Source organism: Coregonus clupeaformis, chromosome 28, assembly GCF_020615455.1.
Source record: "Coregonus clupeaformis isolate EN_2021a chromosome 28, ASM2061545v1, whole genome shotgun sequence".
Taxonomy (NCBI): domain Eukaryota; kingdom Metazoa; phylum Chordata; class Actinopteri; order Salmoniformes; family Salmonidae; genus Coregonus; species Coregonus clupeaformis.
The window spans coordinates 28,245,438-28,263,198 of NC_059219.1; the positions used below are offsets into that span (position 1 = coordinate 28,245,438).

Sequence of the window (17,761 nt, forward strand, 5' to 3'; positions counted from 1 at the left end):
TCCAAGGATGTCAGGGACAAGATTGTAGACCTACACAAGGCTGGAATGGGCTACAAGAACATCGCCAAGCAGCTTGGTGAGAAGGTGACAACAGTTGGTGCGATTATTCGCAAATGGAAGAAACACAAAATAACTGTCAATCTCCCTCGGCCTGGAGCTCCATGCAAGATCTCACCTCGTGGAGTTGCAATGATCATGAGAACGGTGAGGAATCAGCCCAGAACTACACGGGAGGATCTTGTCAATGATCTCAAGGCAGCTGGGACCATAGTCACCAAGAAAACAATTGGTAACACACTACGCTGTGAAGGACTGAAATCCTGCAGCGCCCGCAAGGTCCCCCTGCTCAAGAAATCACATATACAGGGCCGTCTGAAGTTTGCCAATGAACATCTGAATGATTCAGAGGAGAACTGGGTGAAAGTGTTGTGGTCAGATGAGACCAAAATCGAGCTCTTTGGCATCAACTCAACTCGTCATGTTTGGAGGAAGAGGAATGCTGCCTATGACCCCAAGAACACCATCCCCACCGTCAAACATGGAGGTGGAAACATTATGCTTTGGGGGTGTATTTCTGCTAAGGGGACAGGACAACTTCACCGCATCAAAGAGACGATGGACGGGGCCATGTACCCTCAAATCTTGGGTGAGAACCTCCTTCCCTCAGCCAGGGCATTGAAAATGGGTCGTGGATGGGTATTCCAGCATAACAATGACCCAAAACACACGGCCAAGGCAACAAAGGAGTGGCTCAAGAAGAAGCACATTAAGGTCCTGGAGTGGCCTAGCCAGTCTCCAGACCTTAATCCCATAGAAAATCTGTGGAGGGAGCTGAAGGTTCGAGTTGCCAAACGTCAGCCTCTAAACCTTAATGACTTGGAGAAGATCTGCAAAGAGGAGTGGAAGAAAATCCCTCCTGAGATGTGTGCAAACCTGGTGGCCAACTACAAGAAACGTCTGACCTCTGTGATTGCCAACAAGTGTTTTGCCACCAAGTACTAAGTCATGTTTTGCAGAGGGGTCAAATACTTATTTCCCTCATTAAAATGAAAATCAATTTATAACATTTTTGACATGCGTTTTTCTGGATTCTTTTTTTGTTATTCTGTCTCTCACTGTTCAAATAAACCTACCATTAAAATTATAGACTGATCATGTCTTTGTCAGTGGGCAAACGTACAAAATCAACAGGGGATCAAATACTTTTTCCCTCACTGTATGAGCCCATGTTCTGTTGGTAAATATGAGCACATGTAATGATTAAATACTGTGGGAGTAAGGAGTGTTACAGTAACAACATCCTCCCTATCTACTCTTATTGCAGAACCTGCCCTGTGTGTGTGTCTATTGCGTAATCACCATTGGCATTGGAGCCAACCACAGTAACATATCAGTTGAGTCTGCTACCGAAGACTCTTTCATTGAGGTAGCCAACTCACTGGCCTGGGTCTGTGCCAGGGACATACAGTACATTCGGAAAGTATTCAGACCACTTCCCTTTTTCCACATTTTGTTACGTTACAGCCTTATTCTAAAATTGATTAAATAAACATTTTTCCTCATCAATTTACACACAATCTACACACAAAATGTTTTTAGACATTTTTGGCCCGCAGCTGAATCTAGTTGATGATCCCTGGCCTACATAGTAAGGATGCATTTACAATGAATTAATGACCTTACTGAAATAATCAGGCTAGTGGGCCAGCTGGCTTCCTGACCAGTGCTCCCCCCCAAAAATGTGTCCAGGGCCTTGTTCCTGGCTCCCTCTTCCCTGAGGGACATAGTTGTTGTATTATTCCCTTGTGTTTCAGAGAACAGGATTAATGACCAGTGGCGGGGACATGAAAAGGTTGTGTGCGCCTGTTTACTTCTGTCCCTAGGACCAGTCTCTGGGATTAAACACCCTGTGTGTGTGAATGTGTGTGTGTTTGTGCTTTCAATGACCACTGGCAGGCCAAAGCAAGGGAAATGAATAACTACAATAGCAGCCACAGAGTCATGGTCACAGTTATCCAGACACAAACATAAACACAAGCTACACAGTAAGAAATAAGTCTCACTGTTGCCGCTTGCTACAGACCCCCCTCAGCCCCGAGCAGTACCCTGGACACCATATGTGAACTGATTGCCCCCCATCTATCCTCAGAGTTCGTACTGCTTGGTGACCTAAACTGGTATATGCTTAACACCCCGGCCAACCTACAATCTAAACTAGATGCCCTCAATCTCACACAAATTATCAACGAACCTACCAGGTACAACCCTAAATCTGTAAACATGGGCACCCTCATAGATATCATCCTGACAAATTTACCCTCTAAATACACCTCCGCTGTCTTCAACCAGGATCTCAGCGATCACTGCCTTATTGCCTTTGTCCGTAATGGGTCCGCAGTCAAACGACCACCCCTCATCACTGTCAAACGCACCCTAAAACACTTTAGCGAGCAGGCCTTTCTAATTGACCTGACCTGGGTATCCTGGATGGATATTGACCTCATTCCGTCAGTAGAGGATGCCTGGTTGTTCTTTAAAAGTGCTTTCCACTCAATCTTAAATAAGCATGCCCCATTCAAAAAATGCAGAACTAAGAACAGATATAGCCCCTGGTTCTCCTCAGACTTGACTGCCCTTGACCAGCACAAAAAAATCCTGTGGCGTACTGCATTAGCGTCGAACAACCCCCGCGATATGCAACTTTTCAGGGAAGTCAGGCTTCTGATGTTAACGTGCAGAAAACCAAGGCCTTTACGGTTACAGAAGTCAACAAATGATAACTCCTGGGGAGTAGGAGTGATACTGGGGGCTGCAGGGCCTGGGTTAGCCTCTACATCACCAGAGGAACAGAGGAGGAGTAGAATAAGGATACGGCTAAAGGCTTTAAGAACTGGTCTTCTAGTGCGTTGGGTACAGAGAATAAAGGGGGCAGATTTCCGGGCGTTGTAGAATAGATTCAGGGCATTATGTACAGACAAGGATATGGAAGGATATGAGTACAGTGGAGGTAAACCTAAGCGTTGGGTAACAATGAAAGAGATAGCATCACTGGAGGCACCGATTGAGCCGGTCTCGGCGTGTATGGGGGGTAAAACAAAGGAGCTATTTGAGGCAGTTTGAGAATGACTTTGGGTTCTATATTGAAATTGTATAATAAGAACTAATTGGAACAGCAATAGGCAAGGCATACTGACATGGGAGAGAGGCATAAAGCAATCACAGGTGTTATTAGAGAGAGCTAAGACAACAACTGGTAATGGCGATGAAAGTTTGGGCTGAGGCTAAACAGATAAACAGGACAGGGTACCGTGTAAAATAACAGTCCACCAGGCATCAGCTGTGCAGCTGAGTGATCATAAGGTCCAGTGAACAGCAATATATGAGTCCGAGAGCAGTTTGAATTGGTGCTACAGCACAGCGAGCAGGAAGCACGCCTGTTGTTTGCGTGTGCTAGCGGGCCGGGACTAGCAGATGGATCTTCGCGGTCGTCGCAACGGGAAGCCTGTTGAAACCACAGACGATTACGTCGGCAGACCAGTCGTGATGGATCGGCGGGGCTCCGTGTAGACTGTAGGAGGTCCCGTCCGGTTGACAGAGAGGTAGATAGCCGGGAGATGTGCCTGACTTGAGGCTAGCTCAAGGCTGATTAGCCAACAACAACATCCATTTGGTTGCAGCTAGCTAGATGCGATGATCCGGTGTTAAAGGTCCAGTGATTTAGTGATTCCGGCAGAAAATCCGATATGTTCTGGGTCGATAACGCGCTGTGCAGACAGTGCAGACTGGCCGATAATAGTCCAGGCTAGAGCTGGCTGGTAGATAGTGCAGGCCACGGACAATGGTGAAAAACCGCTAACGGTGGATAATAGCAAGTAGCTAGTTAGCTGGCTACTCCCGTCCGGTAGACAAAGAGGTAGATAGCCGGGATATGGGCCTGGCTCAAGGCTAACTGGTGCTTGCTTCGGGGGCAGTGGTGATTAGCCTACAGCAACATCCATTAGGTTGCGGCTAGCTAGTTGCGATCCGGTGTTAGGGTCCAGTGATTCAGTTATTCCGGCAGAAAATCCGATGTTCTGGGTGAAAACCGCTAATGGTGGCTAATAGCAAGTAGCTAGTTAGCTGGCTAGCTAGTTTCAATTGGAGATTCTAGATAAAGGTGAGTAAATAATAGAATCCGTTCCACATTGAGTGAGGCGGGTTGCAGGAAAGTATATTTAGTAAAAGGATGAAAAGTGTGATAGGGAAATATGTACGAAAAATACAAAAAACAGGCTATTTACACGGACACACAACAAAGAACACGACCGCACTACTACGCCATCTTGGACATTCCCAGATATCCAACATGTGGTTTGGCCTGATGCCAGATCACCAAATATTTCCAGTTGCACTACAGAAGGCTCACATGTCCAACATCAACACATGTCAAACAATGAGTGTCTTCTTGAATGTTGCATCATGGTGGTTGCAGTCAATTACTATATAGTTTATCCTACGTATTCTTCAGATATACATATTCTATCCTACTGCTGATAGCTACTGCTGCTAGCTAGTATTGGGAGCACTGCATTGTGAAAAGCAATTACTTCATCTGAGCGCGACGTATGTTGTTGAACGCTAAACGAGAGACCTCGGTATTTGTTTATGTAAAGGTGTTTCCTTGTAAAGTTTGATTTTATATACTTTTTGATTTTGGATCCCGCGGCACAGTTGGGCTCAGTTGCTGTGAACGCTTCTACAGTGCATTTGGAAAGTATTCAGACCCCTTGACTTTTTCACCATTTTGTTATGTTACAGCCTTATTCTAAAATTGATTAAATTAATTTTCCCTTCATCAATCTACACACAATACCCCTTAATGACAAAGCCAAAACAGGTTTTTAGATTTTTTTGCAAATCTATTAAAAATAAAAAACAGAAATACCTTATTTAAATAAGTATTCAGACCCTTTGCTATGAGCCTCGAAATTGAGCTCATGTGCATCCTGTTTCCATTGATCATCCTTGAGATGTTTCTATAACTTGATTGGAGTCCACCTGTGGTAAATTCAATTGATTGGACATGGTTTGGAAAGGTACACACCTGTCTATATAAGGTCCCACAATTGACAGTGCATGTCAGAGAAAGAAATCAAGCCATGAGGTTGAAGGAATTGTCCGTAGAGCTCTGAGACAGGATTGTGTCGAGGCACAGATCTGGGGAAGGGTACCAAAAAATGTCTGCAGCATTGAAGGTCCCCAAGAACACAGTGGCCTCAATCATTCTTAAAATGGAAGAAGTTTGAAACCACCAAGACTCTTCCTAGAGCTGGCCGCCCGGCCAAACTGAGCAATCGGGGGAGAAGGGCCTTGAAGCAACATCTCAAGACATCAGTCAGGAAGTTAAAGCTTGGTCGCAAATGGTTCTTCCAAATGGAGGAAAAAGGGAAACGCTTGCAAGCTGAAGAACACCATGCCAACCGTGAAAAACGGAGGTGGCAGTATCATGCTGTGGGGGTGCTTTGCTGCAGGAAGGACTGGTGCACTTCACAAAATAGATGGCATCATGAGGAAGGAAAATTATGTGGATATAGCAACAACTCAAGACATCAGTCAGGAAGTTAAAGCTTGGTCGCAAATGGGTCTTCCAAATGGACAATGACCCCAAGCATACTTCCAGTTGTGGCAAAATGGCTTAAGGACAATAAAGTCAAGGTATTGGAGTGGCCATCACAAAGCCCTGACCTCAATCCTATAGAACATTTGTGGGCAGAACTGAAAAAGCGTGTGCGAGCAAGGAGGCCTACAAACCTGACTCAGTTACACCAGCTCTGTCAGGAGGAATGGGCCAGAATTCACCCAACTTATTGTGGGAAGCTTGTGAAAGGCTACCCGAAACATTTGACCCAAGTTAAACACTTTAAAGGCAATGCTACCAAATACTAACTGAGTGTATGTAAACTTCTGACCCACTGGGAATGTGATGAAAGAAATAAAAGCTGAAATAAATCACTCTCTCTACTATTATTCTGACATTTCACATTCTTAAAATAAAGTGGTGATCGTAACTGACCTAAGACAGGGAATTTTTACTAGGATTAAATGTCAGGAATTGTGAAAAACAGAGTTTAAATGTATTTGGCTAAGGTGTATGTAAACATCCGACTTCAACTGTATGAGATTATTAGGAATATGAACAGTGAAAATTCTAAACTTCCAAAAGAGTAAGCTACTTCTCTCTGAATGAAGGACAGTATAAACAATGTAAGAAATGTATGTAGATTTTAAAATTACCCACACTAATGAGTAATGACCCATTAATATATGGGGTAATAGAAAATATAAAGGAAAAAAGGGATCGTTGCAAAGCAAACGCTTCAGCATTTCATTCAAAACATATTTTTATATCATGGGCATATCATGTAGGCCTACAGTATTGTCTAAACGTTTGTCCCAAAATGCCCTTGATGGCAGTACCTTTTAACGTGCGTAAAAAGTAACCATGACCGCATCGCGTCAAACGCGGACAATAACAACAAATATATTGACCATGTCCTATGACTAATGCACAGAAAATGTCATATCACCAGTATAAGAAGGAGATCTAATACGATCAGCATTATTGTAATGTGTGTTTTCAGACAGGCGACCCACTACAGTATCGACTCAAGCTTTCCCAACAAAGCAGCCCATCACTAGGCTATGCGTAATTTCATTCTGGGCAGTGGCGCTCTCCAGAATTCATCATCAACAGATGACTGGCATATAGGTAAGCCAAAACTGGATGAATGCATGCTTTGCTATCACATTGCAAGATGTTATTTCTAGAAATCGCATCTTGGCAGATGTAGGCCTATACAGACTATTCTAGGCTATTATTCACTGTATAACATGATCAACTCCAATGATCAAGACTATGTTGAGCAAGTTAGCACATTAATTCATATAAATGGACAGACTTTACGTTGGTGAATAAAGGCAGGTAGGCCTAACGATTTTTGCCATCCTTCTTTTTCCCCATTGCACAAGAATGTAGCCAAGAAAAAAAAACGTGTGCATGGCTGGAGTTTAAGCACACAATTATTTTATGCACACAATTTATACTAGAAATGCACGATATTAGGCTATATTACCAAAAAAATTGTAATATACCCTAATATTGCCTAAAAATGTCAAATATATAGCATATTCTTATTTTAGCCTGTCAAAATACAACACATTCAAAATTCCTATCTATAATAGCATAGCATATTCAGAATTTGACGGAAGACAGTACAGTATGAAGATAGGCAGAAACTGCTTCTCCAATAGAAATCCCCGATCATCGGGTCTAAAGGTCGTCTCGCGCCGAAATGCGCATGTGCATGCCTTAAACTAAAGGCCCTCCTTCAAAATTAAGTTGTTTCTGAATTAAATGAAAACGTGCCCATTTGTCACCTTCAAGAGGTTGGAGTGTTCAACTACTTAAGACATTGGCTCGAATCAAGGCTGTGCCTTTAGATTTCGAGAAAATTAACAACTAAGGAAGAATTACTGTAATTGACTCCTCAAACCTGGACCTGGTCTTTTTCGCAAGCGTTCCCGAAAGTCTTGCGATGTTGTGCATCTGGGTTTAGAAACTCTGTGATTTGACAGTCAGGAAGTGCAATTCAATTCACGGCATGTACTACAATTCCAATACCGTTACAGTAGCAATGTAATACTGTCTACTTTACACTGAGATTAGGCAACTTGAATGTTGAGCAGCCCAAATATTGGAAAAATAAACAGAGTGAGTGCCAAAGTCCTCAACTTCACAGCATTAGCCTACAACTGCCATATTTCTTCATATTTCCTAGAGCTTGGACATAATGCCATCATATTCTTCACTAACTCGGTCGTTCGAACGACTAAAATACATAACGTGAAGTTACACGGTTTAGCACTACTTACCAGCGTGCTACGGTGTGGGTGCTGCAGCCATTTATCCCGTAGCGAAAGGGCCAGAACTCCGCATTTCCTCGGCTGTGTCGCGGTGTGTGTAGGGCAGATCTTGCAGCACTGCTTGAAGGCAAGCTGAAACAAACTGGGGGGCTTTCCCTATGCCTTGTCAAACTGGAACTACGAAGCCACATTCAGCTAATTACCACAACAAAAACACCATCTCGCGCTACACAAAAACTCCGCGCCGCCGCACGAGACCGAAAGAGGATCCCGCCCCCTTTCCTCGTCTCCCATTGGCCTGGCTTGCTAGTACATTTTAATTAGATGGGACTTGTGAAGCAAAAGTCCGAACTTCATACTTCTTCTTCATACTTCTTATTAATAGGGCTTGCAAAGCAAGAGTCCCCACTTTAAATTTTCATCATACTTCTTATTATTACTATTTGAACTACTCCTCTTACACCGTTTAAAGATGCACTGTGCAGAAATCGCTCCACCATTTCTTGGTTGCAAAAAATCTAATAGTTCACCTAATTTCAGTTTATGTGACAAAACAAGCAAGTATAGTGTAGATAATCATTGTACCATCTATATCACTGGGAAATATATTTTCCATAACCAAAAATATTGCATTTTCAGCAGTTTGAAGCTGGTGTATAAAACCAAAAGTAAAAGACACAAAAACGAAACTTAATCACGGGAATCATAGAAATAGCGCACATAGACCATATCTACTATTGCTTCATAGACTTGCTTTCAATGAGAATGACAGATCTATAACTCACATTTCTATGTGAATTGGGTCACCCAAAAAGTTGAAAATTGCAGCTTTAAGCTAGACACCTCATTCAAACTTTAAAATGTACAGAGCGGTCAGGACCAGTGTGTGTGCATACAACTTTTTGATATCTTTTATACTTTTAAACTATTACACTTTTTGCCCTTTTTTGTCCATCTTCATTCACTTTCATTGGATTTCTTCAGCATTCTAAAGGTCCCATTGTGACATCATCAACTCCCAGACTTCCAACATTCCATTCACTATGAACAATGCAACTTTTGACAAAAATCTGCTACTCTGACTGAACACTTTCCCAACAAGTTAAACAAAAAGTTAAAGCGTTTGAAATCTTCCTCTACTTCCAAACAACTGAAATTGTTACAACTTTCACAGAACTTTAGACAAAAACTTAGAGGGTATGACATATTGGTCAACTTCTCTGCTATTCAAATCGGGAATCAGAACAGAATTATCTGCTACTGATAACAAAATGACAGCTTAGTAACCACATCAACTACTTTTTGTCTCAACTTTTACAAACTGACATTTTCACCACTTTCCTAGCACTTTAGACAAAAACGTAAAGGGTATAACATATTGGTATACGTCTCTGCTATTTAAGGGTGTTTTCACATATAGTCCTCTTTAAAAGAACCGATCTCAGTCCTCTTTAAAGTGAACTCTGGGGTAAAAAATAACTCAGTTCTCTTTGTATTCACACTGCCCTTTGAATTAGAATTCAACTCTTTTGCCAGTTCACTTTAACTATTTTGTGGACCGAGTCCTCTTTGCATTCACATTGCTGTGTTTAGAAAGGAACCAATATATTTTTCCAACATGCACTCTCAGTTTTTACAAAGTGCAGGACAAGCCATTCAATCAGAATGCGTTATCGGGCAGCTAGATATACCTACTTACATTTTGGAAGCTAATAGATTGCGTTTAGTTAAATTATGACATTTACAGAACATTTGGAAAGTATTCAGACCCCTTGACTTTTTTCACATTTTGTTAAGTTACAGCCTTATTCTAAAATGGATTAAATAAAACATTTTCCTCATCAATCTACACACAATACCCCATAATGACAAAGCCAAAACAGGTTTTTAGAATTTTTTGCAAATCTATTAAAATTAAAAACCGAAATACCTTATTTACATAAGTATTCAGACCCTTTGCTATGAGACTCGAAATTGAGCTCAGGTGCGTCCTTTTTCCATTGATCACCCTTGTGGTTTTTCTACAACTTGATTGGAGTCCACCTGTGGTAAATTCAATTGATTGGACATGATTTGGAAAGGCACACACCTGTCTACAGTATATAAGGTCCCACAGTTGACAGTGCATGTCAGAGCAAAAACCAAGCCATGAGGTCGAAGGAAATGTCAGAGGCACAGATCTGGGGAAGGGTACCAAAATATTTCTGCAGCATTGAAGGTCCCCAAGAACACAATGGCCTCCATCATTCTTAAATGGAAAAAGTTTGGAACCACCAAGACTCTTCCTGCCTTTATGGTAGAGTGGCCAGACGGAAGCCACTCCTCAGTAAAAGGCACATGACAAGCCGCTTGGAGTTTTCCAAAAGGCACCTAAAGGACTCTCAGACCATGAGAAACAAGATTCTCTGGTCTGATGAATCCAAGATTGAACTCTTTGGCATGAATACCAAGCGTCACGTCTGGAGGAAACCTGGCACCATCCCTACTGTGAAGCATCATGCTGTGGGGATGTTTTTCAATGGCAGGGACTGGGAGACTAGTCAGGATCGAGGGAAAGATGAACAGAGCAAAGTACAGAGAGATCCTTGCTCCAGAGTGCTCAGGACCTCAGACTGGGGCGAAGGTTCACCTTCCAACAGGACAACGACCCTAAGCACACAGCCAGGACAACGCAGCAGTGGCTTCGGGACAAGTCTCTGAATGTCCTTGAGTGGCCCAGCCAGAGTCCGGACTTGAACCCGATCGAACATCTCTGGAGAGACCAGAAAATAGCTGTGCAGCGACGCTCCCCATCCAACTTGACAGAGCTTGAGAGGATCTGCATAGAAGAATGGGAGAAACTCCCCAAATACAGGTTTGCCAAGCATGTAGCGTCAAACCCAAGAAGACTCAAGGCTGTAATCGCTGCCAAAGGTGCTTCAACAAAGTACTGAGTAAAGGGTCTGTAAAGGGTCTGAATACTTATGTGAAATTGATATTTCAGTTTTAGATTTTTTATAAATTTGCAAAAATGTCAACTTGTTTTTGCTTTGTCATTACGGGTGTAGATTGATGAGGGGGAAAAACAATTTAATCCATTTTATAATAAGGCTGTAATGTAACAAAATATGGAAAAAGTCAAGGGGTCTGAATACTTTCCGAATGCACTGTAATTATTGTAATCAGAAGATACTATTAACATTGGTAACAGAATTATAGCAATAGAATAACTGCAGAATAAATAATGCTGTAATTGAAAATTGTACACCCAAGGTAGGCTACTGCCCCTTTAAGAGCTAGAATAGATTTTGTACCCTATGCTGTGATTCTCACCAAATATATTGTCTTCTCACACTATTCAAACCCCACAATCAATAAACTATGAAGCTCTCTTAGCCTATAGATCACATATTGCAAACAAATAATCTGAGCTAAAAACTCCCCAAATACAGGTTTGCCAAGCTTGTAGCGTCAAACCCAAGAAGACTCAAGGCTGTAATCGCTGCCAAAGGTGCTTCAACAAAGTACTGAGTAAAGGGTCTGAATACTTATGTAAAATTGATATTTCAGTTTTGATTTTTATAAATTTGCAAAAATGTCAACTTGTTTTTGCTTTGTCATTATGGGTGTAGATTGATGAGGGGGGAAAAACAATTACATCCATTTTAGAATAAGGCTGTAATGTAACAAAATATGGAAAAAGTCAAGGGGTCTGAATACTTTCCGAATGCACTGTAATTATTGTAATCAGAAGATACTATTAACATTGGTAACAGAATTATAGCAATAGAATAACTGCAGAATAAATAATGCTGTAATTGAAAATTGTACACCCAAGGTAGGCTACTGCCCCTTTAAGAGCTAGAATAGATTTTGTACCTTATGCTGTGATTCTCACCAAATATATTGTCTTCTCACACTATTCAAACCCCACAATCAATAAACTATGAAGCTCTCTTAGCCTATAGATCACATATTGCAAACAAATAATCTGAGCTAAAAACTCCCCAAATACAGGTTTGCCAAGCTTGTAGCGTCAAACCCAAGAAGACTCAAGGCTGTAATCGCTGCCAAAGGTGCTTCAACAAAGTACTGAGTAAAGGGTCTGAATACTTATGTAAAATTGATATTTCAGTTTTTGATTTTTTATAAATTTGCAAAAATGTCAACTTGTTTTTGCTTTGTCATTATGGGTGTAGATTGATGAGGGGGAAAAACAATTACATCCATTTTAGAATAAGGCTGTAATGTAACAAAATATGGAAAAAGTCAAGGGGTCTGAATACTTTCCGAATGCACTGTAATTATTGTAATCAGAAGATACTATTAACATTGGTAACAGAATTATAGCAATAGAATAACTGCAGAATAAATAATGCTGTAATTGAAAATTGTACACCCAAGGTAGGCTACTGCCCCTTTAAGAGCTAGAATAGATTTTGTACCCTATGCTGTGATTCTCACCAAATATATTGTCTTCTCACACTATTCAAACCCCACAATCAATAAACTATGAAGCTCTCTTAGCCTATGGATCACATATTGCAAACAAATAATCTGAACTAAAAACTCCACACATTTCGGAATTTATGTGCGTCCTTGACAATCTCTAATCAATATCCAAAAACCGCACACATATTTTCTGCAAACCTGCACATCATAATCTTCTCTCTTTTGTGGCAAGGGAAATTGTGTTTCAGTAGTCTAGTGTGTGGTGCGTGAATAATGATAATCGAACCTGGGGAGCTTTGTATTCACATTGTCCTAAAAAATGGAACCTGACTGTGGAATAGGAACTCAGACCACCTCTCGAGATGGTCTCAGTTCGGTTCGCTTCGGGGGCTCTTTTGAGGGGTCTTAGTTCCTTTGGAGTGTTCACACTGCCCAAAAACGTAAGCGAACCGCACTGAGTTCACAAAAAGTGGCTGAAAGGGACCAAGTGTGAAAACACCCTAAATACAGAATCAGAACCTAATTATCTTCTACCAATCAAATGTTACAGCTGTTTGTAGGAGTTTAGAGTGACGAAAAGTAGCTAGCTAATGTCAGCTCACAGCTCTGTCATGTTTCGTCATTGAACAGCCCAATCGGAGCCATTACTATGGTTACTCACACAGGCAAAGGAGTGCATGGGGCAGCACAGGCAAAAATTATGAGGAGGGTGAAGACGGTGATAGAATTTAGAGCAATAGTGTAATGATGATGAAGAACTGTAAACAACAAGAAAGCAGTTACAAGGAGGCAGCGCATCATCTTCCTTCTCAGAATTGTGAACCATGCTCTAAATAACTAAACTGGCTAGTTTGCCTGTCTACAAAGAGAAGGGAGGGCTGTACGTTGATCCTACAACTCTGATTCAATAGAGCGAAGCTCTCTCCATTCACCCAAAAATCCAAATTTCTTCTATTTTTCCCAGACAATTTTTCCCAGACCTCACAAGCGGTCTCCTGATGTGGTTTAAGCATTGTGGTGGACTTAGAACATCCAATTTTGTTGATTTTCTATTTAAAAGGTTTGATTTTGAGAGCGAAAACCTAAAAGAAATGTAAAGAAAAGAAACCTGGAAAAACTAAACAGAGAAAAAGGAATCAGGCAAAACATTAAATTGATTTTATAGGGCCCTATGTATGCTATGCTCAGTTAACTTGTGTGTATCCCTGGGGGCAGAGGTGCTCCGAGGAAAGGGGTTCCCCCTTTCCGGACATTTGGTCCCTCTTCCCACTGATCCCCCTCCAGCCCAGAGAGGACTTCATGAAAATCCTGCTGTTGTTGAAATAAGTTGTGAAAAATGGTTGTTGTTTATTTATTTTAAACTTCAACAATGCCTCATTGTCTTCAGTGCTCTATTATTAAACTTCTTCCATTACGACAAAAATAACTTTAAATGTATGCACTCACTAACTGTAAGTCGCTCTGGATAAGATGTAAATGTAAATGTAAAGCGCTAAAGCAAGCCCCACAACTTTACTTCATGTAAAGTTACCATCTACAGATGTCGGATCTTAACTTGATCACTCTTTTGTCGCTGATAATTTTTCTGATGCATCAGGAAATTCAAATGAGCCTCGTGAGTGGCTGAAAATGAGCAGCACTCTTTCTCTCCATGCGGTGGCAGGCGAGTCATTGGGATCAGGGCTATCAAAATAATGTTCTCTCTCGCTCACTCAAAGGCCTAGGTCCTATTACTGCAACATTCAAATGTACAAAAATGTATCTGAAATGCAGCCATACACATCAATAACCGTTGTTTTATATAGCCTAACCCATTACAGTCTAAGCCCTGTCTAAGTTCTACTAAGCTATATGGAATTGTTTTAAGGTCATACCAAGGATCATTTTGCTATTTGATTTTGAATTTTAAGACCCCTTGAAGTATAAAAAAAAATACATACAAAATATTTGATGAAAAAATGTATTTGGCCTTACTACTATTTGCTACTAGATTTTTTAAAGACCCTTTGCTATTAGCCCATACAAACACATTGAATAACATATTCACAACATGGAACAACAGATTGTCCCCCCAAAAAATTGTAAAGGAAGTTTGTTCTGAAGTGTCTGTCCTATATCTGAGAGATATGAGAAAGATCAGGAAACATTTGTTCTTGATATTATTATAATTATTTTTTACATGTATTTAACCCCTTATTTTTGCCACGAGCAATGGACATTAGACCGGTGGAAGTCTGTCCTTTGGTTTGATGTCTTTGTGAGACGCAGAGTAGGTGAACGGATGATCTCAGCATATGTGGTTCCCACCGTGAAGCATGGAGGAGGAGGTGTTATGGTGTGGGGGTGGTTTGCTGGTGACACTGTCTGCAATTTATTTAGAATTCAAGGCACACTTAACCAGCATGGCTACCACAGCATTCTGCAGCGATACGTTTTTCAACAGGACAATGACCCAAAACACACCTCCAGGCTGTGTAAGGGCTATTTGACCAAGAATGAGAGTGATGGAGTGCTGCATTAGATAACCTGGCCTCCAAAATCACCCGACCTCAACCCAGTTGAGATGGTTTGGGATGAGTTTACATTTACATTTGACATTTTAGTCATTTAGCAGACGCTCTTATCCAGAGCGACTTATTGGACTGCAGAGTGAAGGAAAAGCAGCCAACAAGGGCTCAGCATATGTGGGAACTCCTTCAAGACTGTTGGAAAAGCATTCCTCATGAAGCTGGATGAGAGAATGCCAAGAGTGTGCAATGCTGTCATCAAGGCAAAGGGTGGCTAGTTGAAATATATTTTGATTTGTTTAACATTTTTTTGGCTACTACATGATTCCATATTTGTTATTTCATAGTTTTGATATCTTCACTATTATTCTACAATGTAGAAAATAGTAAAAATAAAGAAAAACCCTTGAAAGAGTAGGTGTCCAAACTTTTGTCCTCTGGTCTAATGAAACAAAAATAGAACTGTTTGGCCATAATGACCATCGTTATGTTTGGAGGAAAAAGGGGTTAGCTTGCAAGCCGAAGAACACCATCCCAACCGTGAAGCACGGGGGTGGCAGCATCATGCTGTGGGGGTGCTTTGCTGCAGGAGGGACTGGTGCACTTCACAATATAGATGGCATCATGAGGAAGAAAAATGATGTGGATATATTGACGCAGCATCTCAAGACATCAGTCAGGAAGTTAAAGCTTGGTGGCAAATGGGTCTTCCAAATGGACAATGACCCAAGCATACTTCCAAAGTTGTGGCAAAATGGCTTAAGGACAACAAAGTCAAGGTATTGGAGTGGCCATCACAAAGCCCTGACCTCAATCCTATAGAAAATGTGTGGGCAGAACTGAAAAAGCGTGGGCGAGCAAGGAGGCCTACAAACCTGACTCAGTTACACCAGCTCTGTCAGGAGGAATGGGCCAAAATTTACCCAATTTATTGTGGGAAGCTTGTGGAAGGCTACCCGAAACGTTTGACCCAAGTTAAACAATTTAAAGGCAATGCTACCAAATACTAATTGAGTGTATGTAAACTTCTGACCCACTGGGAATGTGATGAAAGAAATAAAAGCTGAAATAATAAATAATTCTCTCTACTATTATTCTGACATTTCACATTCTTAAAATAAAGTGGTGATCCTAACTGACCTAAGACAGGGAATTTTAATAGGATTAAATGTCAGGAATTGTGAAAAACTGAGTTTAAATGTATTTGGCTAAAGGTGGATGTAAACTTCAGACTTCAACTGTAAGTTTTTATTGATTGCTACACTAAGGGATGATACATTTCATGCTAGCATTATGCTTTCATTTGTGTTTGGAGCTTATTATCAGTTTATAAGTCGGAATGTTAGCAAGTTAAATGTCCCTTACCTTGAGCTAAGAGCTAATGGGTCAATTAAGCCTTCTTGGGACATTTAGGCCCTGAACAATGCCTGACAGGCAACACTGTCTCCCAGGCTGTGTGCCATCCACAAGACCACAGCCAATCGCATGCAAGCAACAATGCATCTTACTTGGCTAGTCTTGTGAGCGAGCTAATCTGCATGTAGTTTACATTAGGATAAAGTAGCCTAGGCCTTCTAATCTAAGATTGCATCATATCACCTTTTAATATTAGTTATCAACTAATTTAAAAGCATGTTATCTTGAACATCAGTGTCATTTCATAATATGCACGGGTGTGATAGTTGTATAAATTAATCAAAATGCATGCCTACTCATTAGAAAAAACCATCAGCAGCTCTAATGCAATATTAGCTTCACAGTGAAACACCACTATTCTGGCTTTAAATCATTCTTTAACAGTCAGTATAATAGCTATTTAAAAAAATTTGGTATCACGGCTCAGGAGAAGACCCAGATGCAGACAGTTGAGGTAACAAAAGTTTATTACAAAAACGGGGGGGGCAGGTATACAACAGGTCAAGGGCAGGCAGAGGTCAGTAATCCAGAGCAGAGTCCAAAAGGTACAGAACGGCAAGCAGGCTCAGGGTCAGGGCAGGCAGAATGGTCAGAACCGGGAAAATTAGGAAACAGGAACTGGCGAAAAACAGGAGCATGGGAAAACCGCTGGTAGGCTTGACGAGACAAGACGAACTGGCAACAGACAAACAGAGAACACAGGTATAAATACCCAGGGGATAATAGGGAAGATGGGCGACACCTGGAGGGGGGTGGAGACAAGCACAAAGACAGGTGAAGCAGACCAGTGTGCAACACTCTGCATGGTCAATCCGACATCTGGAGGCCAAACAGCATTTATTGTGATGCCGCCTCCACAGAAGTCAGAGCATTCATACTTCTTGTGCTTCGGGGAGCTGTCATGGGCATCCAATAAATTGCATCCAATAAATTGGTCTGCACCGCACCACTCGTAGTGATTCAGGGCTAATCTGCATAGCCATCCAGCTAATTACAAGCAACTGGCTAAACGAAAAGTCAAGACCTTACCTCTTCTGAGAAGTTGGAGTCAGTTTCCCGGTGCTTGACATAGGAGCTCAGCCAAGATAGCATGAAGTAAAAATACTGCACCATTTTCCAACCTGCATCTCCATCCCGAATCTCCCCCATTGCCAAAATTAGCCTACATTTAGGCTATTGTTTTTGTATATTCCACACTATGTTGAGGTACAAATTGGAGAACAATGGAGTATGGATGTCAACACATGTTCATGTCATCGTCATCAATCAACTGAATTACAGTTAACAACTACTTTGACAACCACCACCGATTTCTGTGTGCTAGCTATGCTACCAGCTTATATGAATTCTAAATGTTATGCAGCGAAAACAGCCAAATATATCCAAATCGGATTTTAGTAACCACATTGTGGGCCTATAAGTATAGCCCGTTATAATTGTAATGGCTTATCAGATAATAATAAAAGAAGAACAATATTTACATGGCTCAAAGAGAAGGAATATAA

The 17,761-nt window shown here is 41.2% G+C and overlaps 1 protein-coding gene across 2 annotated transcripts in view; it reads right to left on the reverse strand.

Moving 5' to 3' along the window:
* The window catches only part of LOC121543509 (transcription factor HIVEP3), a 111,799-nt gene extending 103,655 nt beyond the window's left edge, over positions 1-8,144 (reverse strand). For both annotated transcript variants that reach the window (XM_041853418.2, XM_041853417.2), the window contains exon 1: positions 7,912-8,144. The gene's annotated coding sequence lies outside the window, so the exon portion shown is untranslated. The remainder of the gene's footprint in view (positions 1-7,911) is intronic.
* Positions 8,145-17,761: the final 9,617 nt, after the last annotated feature.